Here is a 15,020-nt window from a genome sequence, read left to right on the forward strand (position 1 = left end):
AAACACACAGTAGACCTTCAAAAAATACTACGTTGCCTCTCTCTTCAGTGCCCACACGTCTAAGCCATCACTCCCTCAATCTCCTTCCTGTATGTTTTCAAATCCATTCTTCTTTCTCAATTTCTATTAGCACTGCCTTACATTAGTCTGTTACTGTTGCTTGCTTGGATGGGCAATATCTTCAACTAGTCTTCCAATTTCTAGTCTAACCCTTCTCTAATTCGTCCTTACTCTATGACCAGAATGAGCTTTTGAGAATTTATGCCTGATTATATCATGCCATTATTTTAAAATCATCAGTAATTCCTGATAACCTTCAGAAAAATTAATCCAAACCTTCTTAACCACATAATTTTTTTAAAGATTTTTTTTTATTTATTTATTTGTCAGAGAGAGAGAGCACAAGCAGGGGTAGCGGCAGGCAGAGTGAGAGGGAGAAGCAGACTCCCTGCTGAGGAAGGAGCCTGATGCAGGGCTTGATCCTAGGACCCTGGGATCATGACCTGAGCTGAAGACAGACACTTAACAGACTGAGCCACCCAGGCGCCCCTTAACCACATAATTTATTGCATATTCTATTGTCTGCCTATTTCTCACACCTCATGTCTTGCCATAGCCCCCTTCCAACCTGTGCCCCACACACCTCTGACTTCTTTTCTTTTCTTTTTTTTTTTTGCACAAACCGTACCCCTAAAATGGACTTTCCTAATTCTAATTAAGATTACTTATCCTACAAAGCAGATTCTCACAGGGTGGGAGAAAACTGTCTCTAGAATGGAAGATACTCATCTGAGAGGTGAAGGCTTTTCCAACTATCTGCACCCTCTATACTTGGCTGTTCTGACCCATTGCCTATAGAATGACACATCATTCCACACACTTAACTGAAAAGTATCATAATAGAAACCCACTGCCAAAGAAAAAGAGCATGTTGCATTTGTCAAATGAGCCAAGGCAGAAAACAGTGTGAGAACTCTTGTTACAGAGATTTAAATAAAGCATCTCAAATTGAGTTACCCATTTTTACCTCTCCACCCCCCACAGACTCTTGTATGTAGCTCCATCATGTCATAGGGAAAATGAAATGATTTTTCGAGTGTAATCTTATTAGACTGTGAGTTCCTTCAGTCTATCCAAGTTTGTGGCCACATGAATAGTATATAATGGGTACTTCGTATCAATTTCAAGAGAGAAAATTGACTCCAACAGACATATTTATTAAAAGTTCAGTCAAAACTGATTGAAATTATAATGCTGGTATAATAAATTCCAAAAGAGGGGCGCCTGAGTGGCACAGCGGTTAAGCGTCTGCCTTCGGCTCAGGGTGTGATCCCGGCATTATGGGATCGAGCCCCACATCAGGCTCCTCTGCTATGAGCCTGCTTCTTCCTCTCCCACTCCCCCTGCTTGTGCTCCCTCTCTCGCTGGCTGTCTCTATCCCTGTCGAATAAATAAATTTAAAAAAAAATTCCAAAAGATACTCTGAATTTTTATTAAATCATAATTTCATGATAGCATACATTCCTACACTCATAATAAAGATCACCAGGGATGAGAAGAAAAGAGAGCTGCCATCCAACTTTCTAGACTTTGGTGGATGAAAATAATAACTATGAAATAGAAAAGGAAAAGCTTGTTAAACTCATGACACAAACAAGTTCCTGGTTTTCTTGTGAATATTGTTTTCTTTCCCTGGGCCTCCTTCAGTGCATTGGGAGTAAGACTCTGACCTGCAGAAATCTGCTTTGCTGTGGCAGGAGAATGTGGCAGCCCAGAGTGAGTCCTTTTCCTCACAAGACCTCCCACTCCCAGCCTGGCTACCACCCTCTGCCTTGGAAATATTAAGACTAAACTCTAATCTTCTTTGACCAGTTGATGTCAAACACCCTTTTTTTTTTTAAAGATTTATTTATTTATTTGACAGAGAGACAGCCAGCGAGAGAGGGAACACAGCAGGGGAGTGGGAGAGGAAGAAGCAGGCTCCCAGCGGAGGAGCCTGATGTGGGACTCGATCCGGGAACGCCAGGATCACTCCCTGAACCTAAGGCAGACGCTCAATGACTGAGCCACCCAGGCGCCGCTCAAACACCTTTTCTGACCTCATATTCCACTCTTTCCATCTCTTCTCACCGTGACCACTGAAATTCATGGTAGGTTATTAGCAAATTCTTCCATACCCCTGGTCTCTTCTGAACCCTCACTGTACCATCTAGCTCTAATGGAAACCTATTTGTTTGTTTTTTCCTGAGGACTTTCCTTACTTATCTTCTTCTCCAATGATGGCTGATTTCATTTCCACTCTCTTCTTAAATTGGGCCTAGAGAAGTCATAGGTATCCTCCTTGCTCCTCTTTGTCTTTTCCAGTCCATTCTCCTCTTCTCTTCCCTGAAAGTCCCCAGCTTTCGAATTTGTGTTATCAGTTTGTGTCACCCATTATCTGTCCTTGCTACCGTCATCTATCTGTAATTCCCAGGGTCAGGTCAACCCCCCCTTATTCTTTCAATAAGGATCACTGGCTCTTTTGGTCACTGTCATGCTCTCCAACATCACTCCTGTTACATTTTTTTGTTGATTGCAATATCCATATAGATGATCCTTTTAACTCCCTGAGCTTTTAATTCCTGGACCTCCTACCAATGATCCTTTGCATCATCCTCAGCCACTCACTACTATGACCTTGTCAATACCAGTAATTACAACTCCTATATAGTCTTTCTCTGTCTCTTCAATACTACCCCAAATCCTTCCTAATCATTCCTTAAACCTCAAAAGTATTTGCTTTCACCAGCACCTACAATGTATTGAGCATACCATCCTCTTAGTCTCCCACCTTCCCTATGTCTTTTCTCTTTGCCTAGTTTAAATCATACATTCGCTCATTATAATTACTTTTTGGTCTATATCCTCAATTCCCTATCCTTTTCTCATTTGTTTTATTTGTATTGCCAATCCATAACCTTACTTAAAACCAATTATCTGCCTACTCCTTGTGTTTAATTCCATCCATAGCTGAGCATAACTAAAGAAAAACATAGTCATACTTCCTTGTATCACTTTAAGTTCATAATCATAACCCGATTCATCCTTAATGTTAATAACTATATTGTAAATCCATAAACCATTCATTCTCTTACCTAGACATTATTTCTGACTTTCTGCTCTATTCTCAAGCTTTTTACAATTCTTTTTTTATCCGCACTCTCTTAGACTTTATTTCATTAAGAAAATAAAAGCAACCAGAAAAGATGGCGCATTGGCTTACAACAGTAAAGTATAAACCTATCTGAATCTTTGTATTCATTCCTATTAGTGTGGGTGAACTGTTCATTATGTTATGGAGGGCCAGGTTTCGATTGTTCTCTTGATGCCATCTCCTCTCACATCCTCAGAGATAGTACTCTTTCTTCCTTGAATCACCCATTTTAATTTCTCTTTTAGGTCATCCCTTTTAGAATATAACAATACTGGTTTTGCAAAATTATTTTTGAAAAAACCTTATTGTAGCATCATGGCCTCCTGTTGACAATGTATTTCTTTCTTTCCCTCTATACCAAAATTCTTTGAATAAGCTCTCTATGTAGCTACATTTCCTCCTCTCATACTCTCTTGAATCTATTCTAATCAAATTTTCATCCCCTTCACTGTGCAAAATCTCTTCACTGTCGTACTTCACATTGTAATATTCTGTCTGTATTCTCAGTGTCCCCCCCCTTTTTTTTTCTTGCTTGACTCTTAATATCCTTAAACCCATTAGCTAACTTTCTTCCATTTTAAACACTCTTTTTTTCTCTTAGCATCCAAAACATTACACTCTCTGGGTTATTCTCTTACCTCTCTGGACAGTATATCAGTCTATTTACTGTTTCCTCTTCATATCCTGATTAGAATGGGAGAGTTTTCTAGAGCTTGGTCCTTTTGGGATCCTCTCCCTTTATCAATCTTAGTCCTTAGAAAATCTCTTTCAATCTCGTCATACGATATACAATCTATAAGCTATGATTCCTATATTTATATCTCCATCCTGGACCTCTCTTCTGAAATCCAATCTCATAACCAACAGCCTTCTCTATATCTCTACTTAGATGTCTGCTAGTCACCTCAAGATTAAATGTTCCAACCTAGCTTGATAAATGCCAACTCTATGAAGGTATATTTGAAGAAAGTGAAGGTTGCAATTTAAATATAGTTATATATTAAAGCTAAAGATTCATTTCACTAATAAGGATATTATTTTTATGGATTATATTAGAAATATCGTTATTTTCTTATATAACTCGAACTCAATTCCTTTCTTAGTTTGGGTTCTTTAGAAAAAAAGAAAAAAAGATCTTGAGACAATATCTATATGTTAACGTGTTAACAATCCCAGGGCACCAAGAGGGAGAGAAAGAGAAAGTTGGGAAGAAAATAAAAGGTGATGTGTTGCTGTGCTGGCTGCTGCTCTCTGACAAGCCTTGCAAGGACATGTTTGGAAAGCCTATGTAATGGAACAGGCCATTGGCAGGAAGAATAGAGAGGAAATTATCTGCTGTCTTCTTTGTATCTCTTACCAAGCATTAGGCACAGTTTCCCCATGAGAAGAATTGACACTGTACCTCCATATCATATTACCTAGTCCCTATGGCAGCCTGTCAGGGAGCCAGACCCCATATTTTGCAGTGATGGGTATGGTGGGTCTGAAAGCTTGCCAAGGCCAGGAAACTCAGAGGAGGCATGTGAAAATGTTTGATAAACCCCATATACCTACATCAGCAGATTTGAAGGTTAATGTCTCTTAAACACCAATAGAATTAATGTTTCCTCTCAGGAAGGAGTACCGCCTATGTTCCAATATTAGAGTAATTTTAGGTACTTTTTTAATTAGAAGAAAAAAAGAACCATAGAGCAGTACTATTTCTTAATTACTAATTTAAAAATGGATATAAAATTAATAATTGGCTTATAATTGTGGAATGGTATGAAAATAGGCATTTCAGACCATCAGTTCATTATTTTATGAATATTTACTGCTCATAGTTTGACTCATTTCCTGAATTATTTATCCCAAATTAGAAACTACCTGATACTATACTTTTTTCTAATTATACCTTTCAATTTGTTTGATGTTTAGAATGTTAATGACTAAGATGAATTATATGAGTTTTTAATATCTAATCATAAAGTAACACTTTACCCCATACGGTTTAGTTTGAATTCCTGTAGCAAGGATTTTTTTTTCGTTTCTGTTGCTCCTATTTTTAGTACCAACTAAAGAGAAAAAATATTTTTATGTGAATTAGTTGTGAGATCTACACAGATTTATCACTGTTAGAAAACTTGTTTTGGCATTAAGTATTATTTTTGGCTACTACTGAGTAATGACTTGCCTTAAAGATAACTTAAACTTTGGTTATGGTCTGGTTTAGTTACCTAAATGAATGATTCTAAATTCTAGGGATAGATTAATGTTAAAAGATCTACAAGTTATTTTTAATATAAGCAATTGAGTTATTCTCTATATGGGAAGTATGAAAACAAATACAGTTGACCCTTGAACAACATGGGGGTTGGGGCATCTCCCCCATGAATAACCCATGTGTAACTTTTGACTCCTCAAATACTTACCTACTAATAGCCTGCTATTGACCAGAAACCTTACCAATAACATAAACAATGAATACATTTATTGTATTACATGTATTACATACTATACTCATACAATATAGTAGGCTAGAGAATAGGAGATGTTAAGAAAATCATAAAGAAGAGAAAATACATTTACAGTACTGCAAAACATTCACAAATGGCATGTACCCATGCAGTTCAAACCCATGTTCAAGGGTCAACTGAATAAAGTATCTGTTTAAATTATACTGATACCAGGGGTGCCTGGGTGGCTCAGTCATTATGCGTCAACTCTTGGTTTCTGCTTAAGGGGTCTGAGATCTGCTTGGGGTCCTGAGATCATGCCCCTGGTTGGGCTCTGCACTGAGTATGGAGCCTGCTTGGGATTCTCTCCTTCTCCCTCTGCCCCGCCCCACCTACTCATACTCACTCTCTCTCTAAAATAAAAAATCTTTAAAAAATTAATAAAATAGGTGAATTAAACTGACATGAAAATTTTGATGATTTAAAAAGAGACTGTAATAATTCTTTCAATTAAAAATCACCATTAGGCCTGCAAGTTTCAAGTAGTGCTTATGTAATATCAAGAACTTTCTTAAAAAAATGATCAATTTCTGTATCCCCTAGTTTTTTCAATGTAAATGTTATTTACATGTAATATACATGTTATGCATAAATGCATATGCAAGTCATGGGTATAGAGCATATTGAATTTATACCACGTAAGCAACCTCCAGATCAAGGAGAATATTACAGAGTTCTTGTTTCATACAGTAAATATGGAGCTAGATGTGAATATGAATTTGTTTAAGCTAATTATTGTCATCCAACACACCTCTGAGTTCCTTTTCAGTTAGAATTACTTAAAATTGTTTTTAGAGTTGGAGCACAGTGATAGTGATATCTGAGTTTTACAAGTAGCGTTCATATGAGTGAACAGAATGTTGTCAAACAAAAATTAAATCCCTGTATTTAAAACTTTTAAGCAGTCTCACGTTATCTTCTATTGGTCATGCAGATAAATACATAAACAAGTATCAGTTTAAAAGAAAAATATATTCTATTTTTGCAAATTAATGCATTTACGTATAAATGACAATATTTTATTTACCTTTCTTAAAGCAAATTGGTGCATGCCATACTTGGTCATAATAAATTACAGATAATGTCAGTATCTTTCTTCTAATGAGCTCTGTTTAAGAAAGTTTAAAACATAAATATGTTGTGGTCACGTGTCCAGACTATTAGTCAGTGAGTGAAAGCATATCCATATTATTTATGCCAAGTGGTGATAAAATAGCTTACATTACTGATTTCCGCCTTAGAGATAAAAAGGCGAATTTTATTGCCTCCAAAGGTGAATCTCTTTTTATAGCCCTTTGTTCTAAGGTAGTCTTTCGTTTGATGTCTTAAAAGTAATTTATTTTTGTAGCAGTTAATGAGTATTGGCGCCAGCTACATATAAAGATCTATACTAGAGTAACTCCTTTAGAAAGAACAGCACTGTGGGCATCAAGTTACATGCACAACTACTAGATAAAAGATCAATTTAATATTATGGAAGTCTGAATCTCTACAGCAGGAGATCCTAGTAAACCTCACTAGCCATTGAACCAACTATAGACAAATAATGCCTGATTCAAACTAATAGCAAAGACAAGATAGAAACAGGAGGAGGATTTTTATAGACCACTAGATGCCACTGTTTTGTGTGAAAAACTCAAATGATATAATTGATCTCTAATTTAAATTCCTTTATTTTTTTTTTAAGTCACTTATTGAATTGGGATATTGGCATTTATGATTCTAAAATGAGTATATTTTTTGCCTGGCATTAGTTAAACTCACACCAAAATAAAGTAATACAATATATGAAAGAAATGATAAAACAAAATATTTACCATTATCAATATAAATCTTTGGCTGTTACAGCTGAACCATCACTGATCAATAATCAAAGTATTTGTGAACTGGAAACCTAAATGACTTGAATATATGTAATAAGATAAGCATTTTTAAACTGTGGCATATCACTTAGTTCAAAATATTTCCCTACATGATTACTTACAGAAAGTTAGGAATGGGATTACATATAATATTTAAAAATTCTTTAAAGCAACCCTCCTTTTTTTTTTTTTTAAGATTTTATTTATTTATTTGACAGAGAGAGAGAGACAGCCAGCAAGAGAGGGAACACAGCAGGGGGAGTGGGAGAGGAAGAAACAGGCTCCCAGCGGAGGAGCCTGATGTGGGGCCAGATCCCATAACACCGGGATCACGCCCTGAGCTGAAGGCAGACGCTTAACTGTTGTGCCACCCAGGCGCCCCTAAAGCAACCCTCCTTAATTCATCCATCAGAAGTGACCCAAAATTGAATATAAATGGACCCACCTCAAAAGTAAAGAGGGTGAAATTATCTTCAAAGCTATCAACCCGTTGATACCCAAATTAAGAAAACACTTTTCTTATAAATATGCTGTTTTAAGGCCTGAATCTGTTCTCCAAATATGAGCTTAAATAAAATTATACAATTTCTTAATATCAGGTAGAGTTGATGCCCTTTTTCTCCGGCATATGAGAATATACCTACAGAAGTTTGATGGAAAGTTGTAAATAGATGAGTTGTTATACTTTCCAAATAGATCTAAAGTCCAAGATATTTATCAGGTATTCCTTTAAATAGATTAAGGATTTTCCAAATCTAACAAGGAAATTATAGCAACTGATGTTGACTAATAAGATACTATCTTACTGGACAACTGATGTCTAATAAGCTGCCATCTGATTATTTTTTTAAATAGTCAAGATAATATTGTCATAGCACAAGGTACTCAGTTATCTACTACTTCATGACATGTAATCCCAAAATTTAGCAGTTAAAAAGTAACAAACATTGATGAATATCTCTGTCTCTGAGGGTCAGGACTCCAGGAGTGGCTCCTCTGGGTGACTCTGGCTTAGGTCCTACCCCAGGAGTTGTCATTAAGCTTGTTAGCTGCAGTCCCTCAAGGACCAACCAGGGTTGAGGAGTCCAATTCCAAGTTCATCTCCATGTTTGCAAGCTGCGGTTTCTCTCTGGCTGTTGACAGACGTCATTTCCTCACTATATAGATCTCTCCATAGTATTGCTCATAATCTGGTAGCTTGCTTCCCAAGAACGAGTAATATGAGAGAGAGTGGGCACCCAAGAAAGAAGCCACAGTCTTTGTAAAACCCCGTCGCAGTCATGCCGTATCGTTATGTCTTCCATATTTTAATCACTAAAAGTGTGTCATTAAGTCCAGCCCATCCTCACGGGGAGGAGACGGCATCATGGCAAAATACCCGGAGGTGTCGCTCGCTGGCGGTCAGCTTCGAAGCTGCGGACAGCACCCACTAACACCGAATCTGGGATACCTATCCAGTAGCTCCTCAGGTGACTAAAAGATTTTCCAAAACTGATGTTGACTATTGAAAGCTACCATCCCATTCTTAGACAACTAATACAATTGTTAAATATTTACGGTTAAGGATACTGAGTTCATAGAGTCTGTAAAGAGAAGCAGTTTCCGTTACGTGGTTGTATCTTCCTGCTACCCTGGCAGCTGCCTTGACGAACAGAAGTAAATAGCTGAATGTAGGAGTCTGAGGACATTATCTCCTGAAATCACCCAAGTCTCTTTACCACGACTGTATATTACAGACAACTGATATAATCTTGGCAAATTGTTAGAAAGTGCCAATTAAAACTTCTACTTCTCATTTTATTTTTCTCTGGTGATTCATACGAACTTATTTCCCAAGATGCTAATAACTCTGAGTCACCTGATACAACGACGACTTCAGCATGTAATAGACGCACAGTAACTCTCTGGAAGGACTTAACAGGAAAACTTGAGGACAAAACTGACCATACATACCCTTGCTTCTCTCTCTCTGTTTCTCTCTTTCTTTTTTCTTTTTCTTTTTTTCTTTTTAGATTTTATCCGTTTACAAAAAGCACGCACACACAAGTGGGGGGATGGGCACAGGGAGAGATAGAATCTCAACCTGACTTCTGTCCTGAGCGCAGAGCCCAACATGGGGCTCGATCTCAGGACCCTGAGATCATGACTTGAGCCGCAATCAACAGTCAGATGCTTAACCAACTGAGCCACCCAGGCACCCCTTGCTTCCCTTTCTTTCAAAGGATCTTTAACATCCTTTAAAAAACATACTCTTGGGGCGCCTGGGTGGCTTAGGTCATGATCCCAGGGTTCCTGGGATTGAGTCCACATCAGGGGTCCCTGCTTAGCTGGGAGACTGCTTCTTCCTCTCCCTCTGCCTGCTGCTCACCCTGCTTGTGCTCTCTCTCTCTCAAATAAATAAAAAAATATTTAAAATAAAAAACATACTGGGTTTTTTTTTATGGTTGTCATAGTTTTAGAGTCTATCTTACTACAAACACCTGGTTATCCCAACAGCCCCCCCCCCCAGCACACTGTATGAATATGGAGGAGCTTCTGTGGCTTCCTAGGGAAGGGTATAGGTTGGACGGATGCCATTTGACCCTACTGGCTGTTGTAAAGATTGCCTGATAATTATAAATATCACCAGAACCAAATTGAGCAAGGGTGAGAGAGACCAGCATGGTCCCTCTGGCCCTTGCCTCCTTTGTATAGACTAGTTACAGCAAGTCTGTACCCAAAGTTAGCATAAGTACAGCCAGGTTCAGACCAGAGCTAGGATGTCAGAATCAGACTAGTAAGAGAAAACACAGTGGAGGAGACGAAATTTACAAAGACAAGGGGGGTGGGGAAACATGGATATTATACACAAGGAAACACACACACATACAAAAAGGACTGCCATTCTTTTGGGAAGGAGGTGGAATTCTTTGTGTCCTCTCATGCCCTTTATGGACTGACAGATGTCCAAGCTCCTTCCCTGGCTGTCCTGAAATTGCCTCCCCTTTTGAGAAGCAACTAGAAAAAAGTATGACCATATTCACTGTAGGTAAAGACCCTGGTGGGACGCCTGGGTGGCACAGCGGTTAAGCGTCTGCCTTCGGCTCAGGGCGTGATCCCGGCGTTAAGGGATCGGGCCCCACATCAGGCTCCTCTGCTATGAGCCTGCTTCTTCCTCTCCCACTCCCCCTGCTTGTGTTCCCTCTCTCACTGGCTGTCTCTATCTCTGTCAAATAAATAAATAAAATCTTTAACAACAAAAAAAAAGACCCTGAAAAGCAAAATTATTTTACTTCGAGTGGGTCCTAGGCGATAAGTTGTCAATATCTACTTTTAAAAAGTTGTCAATATCAACTTTGAAAAAAAATAAGACACAGGAACATGTTATTATCTTTTGAAATTGAAAAAAAGAAAATCACAATTAGGACTATCAAGAGAGAATCATGAAAACACACACACACATACACACGAAGGCATGTACAATTCACAGTACTCATTATGGCTTTGCTGACTGTGGAAATATAAATTACATAACCAGTTTGTAAGCTTGAGTTTCTTCCTCGGCAAAGAACACCTACTTCACAAAGTTAACGTATTCATTGTTTAATGGCAGAAAATTATTTTTCCTGTGTTTCCGTGGAAAAGTGTGCATCTTTTATAATAAACCCCTTAGGTTATCCTATTCTAGCTCTTTTACTTTTCTTTGCGCTGATTTGCAACTCTTTGTAAATTGTAGGTAACTGAGCGAGAAGTAAATTCTGTCTCTCAGGGTAGTGATTTAATTGATTTCCTGCCAGCTGTCGAAAACAAGTTTTGTTTCCATTTGCAATTCATCTGAACATCCCTTTATTCCATAATAATTCATGCCATTTGGACTTTTCCTTTGAACCAGTAATATATCAAGAACCCCTCTGCAAGAGTCCGTTCTCCTCATCCAGTGTGGACTGGTTGCCCTGAGGCTCCCCGACAGCCTGTTGTCCTGACACTTCCCTTCATAGCCTCAAAAAATTTGGCCATTTTTCTGGGTTCGATTCATTGCTTGCTATATCCTACATCTTGTCTTTCCCAATTTGCTTCATTGTTCATTCCATCATATCCTCCAGTAGCTTCCCATGAGTGAGTGCCTGAAAGGTACATAAATATGTTTGAGTCCTTGAATTCCTAAAAAATGTCTTTATTTTACTCTCATTCTTGATCAGTAGCTTGGCTGAGTACAGAGTTGTTCATCAAATGTCATTTACATTAAGAATTTTTAAGACACTTCTCCAAAGTCTTCTGTCATTCACTATTGTTCTGAGAAGGCTAATACAACTCTGATTGCTATCTCTTATAGGTGATTGTTGTGATTTTTCTCTGGAAATTTTGTTTTCTACTTTATAGCTGTTATTTTGAAATTTCACATTTCATGTGTTTTTTGGGGTCTTCTTTCATTTTTTCTGTCGGCTACATGTGCTGGACACATCCAATTTGGGGCTTTGTGTCCCTTGTGTCTAAAAAAAATTGTTTTCTTGATAGTTCATTCTCTTCTGTTTTCTCTGTAATTCTTAGTAAGTAGATTATAAACCCCCATGGACTTATCTACTAATTTTCTTTTCTATACTTCTATTCTTTACTTCTTTGTTTTTTGTTTTACTTTTGGTCCTGGGACTTATCTTTCAATCCTTTTCTAATGTTATTTCTATCATAATTTTGTTCTCGATTTTTCCTTCTTACAGCATCCTATTCATATATCTATTGGACAGTATTATTTTCATGTTTAAGAAGAATAGAGCTATATTATCTCTGCTTCCTATGCATTTTTTGGGGGGTGTTTTTAGGCTATCTCCTTTCAATTGCTTTATTCCTTCACTATTGTTCTAGTAAGGTTTGCAAAGGAAGAAAAATAGCATAATACGTGATCATTTAAAAACAATAATAAATTCCTTTTCTATTTTTATTTTCCAAAATATCAATTTGGGGTTTTCCATTTATATTGGACTGAAAAGCATGTCCCCAAAATACATCTTCTTTTACAACCTGTGAATGTGGCCTTATTTGGAGATAAGGTCTTTGCAGATGTAATCAACTGAAGGTGAGGTCATACTGGATTAAATCCAATATATCTGGTGTCCTTTTAAGAGAGAAATTTGGATATAGAGACACACAAGAGCAAAGGGATGTGAAGACAGAGGCAGAGATTAGAGTGACAGGTGTGCAAGCCAGGACCCCCAAGGATTGCTGGCAACCTCCAGGAGCTAGACCTGATAAGGAAGGACTCTTCCCTCCAGTCTTCAGAGGGAATATGGCTCTGCTGACTCCTTGATGTTGAACTTCTGGCTTACAGTATTGTGAGATACATTTCTGTTGTTTTGAGTCTCCCAGTTTTGGGTACTTGGTTACAGCAGCCCTAAGAAACCAATGCATCTTTGCCCGTGAAAATGAATATAGAATTTAGCAGAAACAGAAAGATTAAGTTGCTTTTTAAAAACTGGTTTCAGAGGAGTACCTTTTAATCTTTGTCTTTGAGAAACAGAAAACACACACAGTTGAGAATCTGGCACCTGTTCTCTGCAGTCATACAATGTTGAGAGAGTTAGTGTTGTGTCTTCCTACTTCGTGGTTTCTCCTGGTCAGGTCAGTCCAAGCACCCAACGACTCGTGCGTAGAACAAAGTAGTTTTTCCTATGCTGATAAATGAAGATAAAATTATAGTTTTATGTGCTTAGCAAATTTGAAGTATAGATAATGACTGCTTTTCATACATAATTTTAGGGTCTGGGCAATTTGATGCCTTTTTCTGTACAATCAGATTGGCATTTATTTTCCTTTTATATGTAAGAATTTGCTCAACATTGCACATAATTTTACTTAAACATTTTTGTTCAAAATTAATGAGAGAAAGAAGGAAGTGTAGAAACGAAAAAGATAAGCCAAGGAAGGAATGCATATAGGAAGGGGAGTGTCAACTTGATTAAAGGCTACAATCTCCAAGTGAAATCCTGTCTGGAAACTGTTCAGTGAGAGGGAGTTACTGACATCTGTGGTGCCTTGAGGAGTTCTGTGAGCAGAGGCCAAGCTGCAGTAGGCCCTTGATTGAATTAGAGGTGACGAAATGGAGTGGGGAGTGCTCTATTTTATCAAGAAGTTTGGATTTGAAAGGAAGGAAAGAGAAGAAGAGTTATAGGATAATATTGTTAGAACAAGAGACTGGGAGTATTTATGTTCTGAAAGGAAAGAGTCTGAAAAGAAAGCAGGTAGAACTGAAGAATTTGAAAATACAGGACAGAGGGAAAGACAAGAGGTGAGATAGAGAGAGGGATGGAGAGTAAGGGAAGGAGGAAAGGAGGGAGAGAGGGAGAGAGGGGAAAGTCAGAAGGAAGAGAGAGAGAGAGAGGAATAGTGAAGATACTTTCCTGAGCAGGATGGGGCCCTAGAATCCAGACAACAATTTATATTAGCCTTCATTTTGGACTTAAGCACAGCCCCTGAAACTAGAAAGAGCACTGATACGCACACATGGATGTTTTCAGGGAGTTAAGTGTGAAGTTAGAAAGCAAAATCATGTGCTGAGAGTCTTTATGGAAAGAAACTAAATTTAATAAGCACACTTATTATTTTACTTTGAAGTCAGACTAGGACAAAAGGAATACACAGACGCTCTAAGACCTCTCTTTATGGTGGCCCGGGGCGGGGGGGACATTGAACGACATCCCGTGTCCTAAACACACAGGTCCTTAGTAGACCATTACCAGAAATTATGGATTTCACACAACCCATCCATCTTGTATTTTTAGTTCATTTACAAAACGGTAAGTGACAGGTATAGACTGTGGTCTCGAACGCCGCGCGACCGGCAGGTTCTGCTGTTTTATCTCCAAGGGCGCTAAGTGTCCGGCTTCGATTTGCAGAACAGAAGTGCTCCCTCTGCAAGTCCCCCACTGAGGATGTGGCTTCAGGAGGCATACTTTCACTTCACCTGCCTAAGTGCTTGGTCTTCAGGGTGTACGAAAAAGCTGTGTGGAAATAGTGTTTGACTTCATCTGGTAAGACTGCCTTATCAGGGAAAAAAAACACCCAAAAAACTGATAAACAAGGACGTGGCTCCTGCAGATAAACTGAAGTTCCTGACACCAATTTCAAAGTCAGAAAAATATAGATAAGTGACGTACTGAAGTATTTCCAGTCAATCTGCTCCTTCCAAAAAGAAAGTGCTTTCATCAACTGAGCATGTGATTTATTCAGCCCTCTCAATTAAGTGAACACATTCATAATCGAACATGACACAAACGCCTGCTAGAACGCCAAGACACACACACAATAAGACTCTTGTTTCGAAAAAGAGTGTATAGAGGTTGTTGCAAAACACACAAATTCAAAGAAATATTTTATTTATTTATTTGTTTTTTTCAAAGAAACATTTGTAAAGCATTTTAGTATTGCTGTTAGTAGTTGCAACCTTTCTATTGTTCTGTTTGTAAGAGTGTCCTACGCCAAACGGGAGTGATGTCCGGG

This window comes from Ailuropoda melanoleuca, chromosome 1, assembly GCF_002007445.2.
Source record: "Ailuropoda melanoleuca isolate Jingjing chromosome 1, ASM200744v2, whole genome shotgun sequence".
Taxonomy (NCBI): Eukaryota; Metazoa; Chordata; class Mammalia; order Carnivora; family Ursidae; genus Ailuropoda; species Ailuropoda melanoleuca.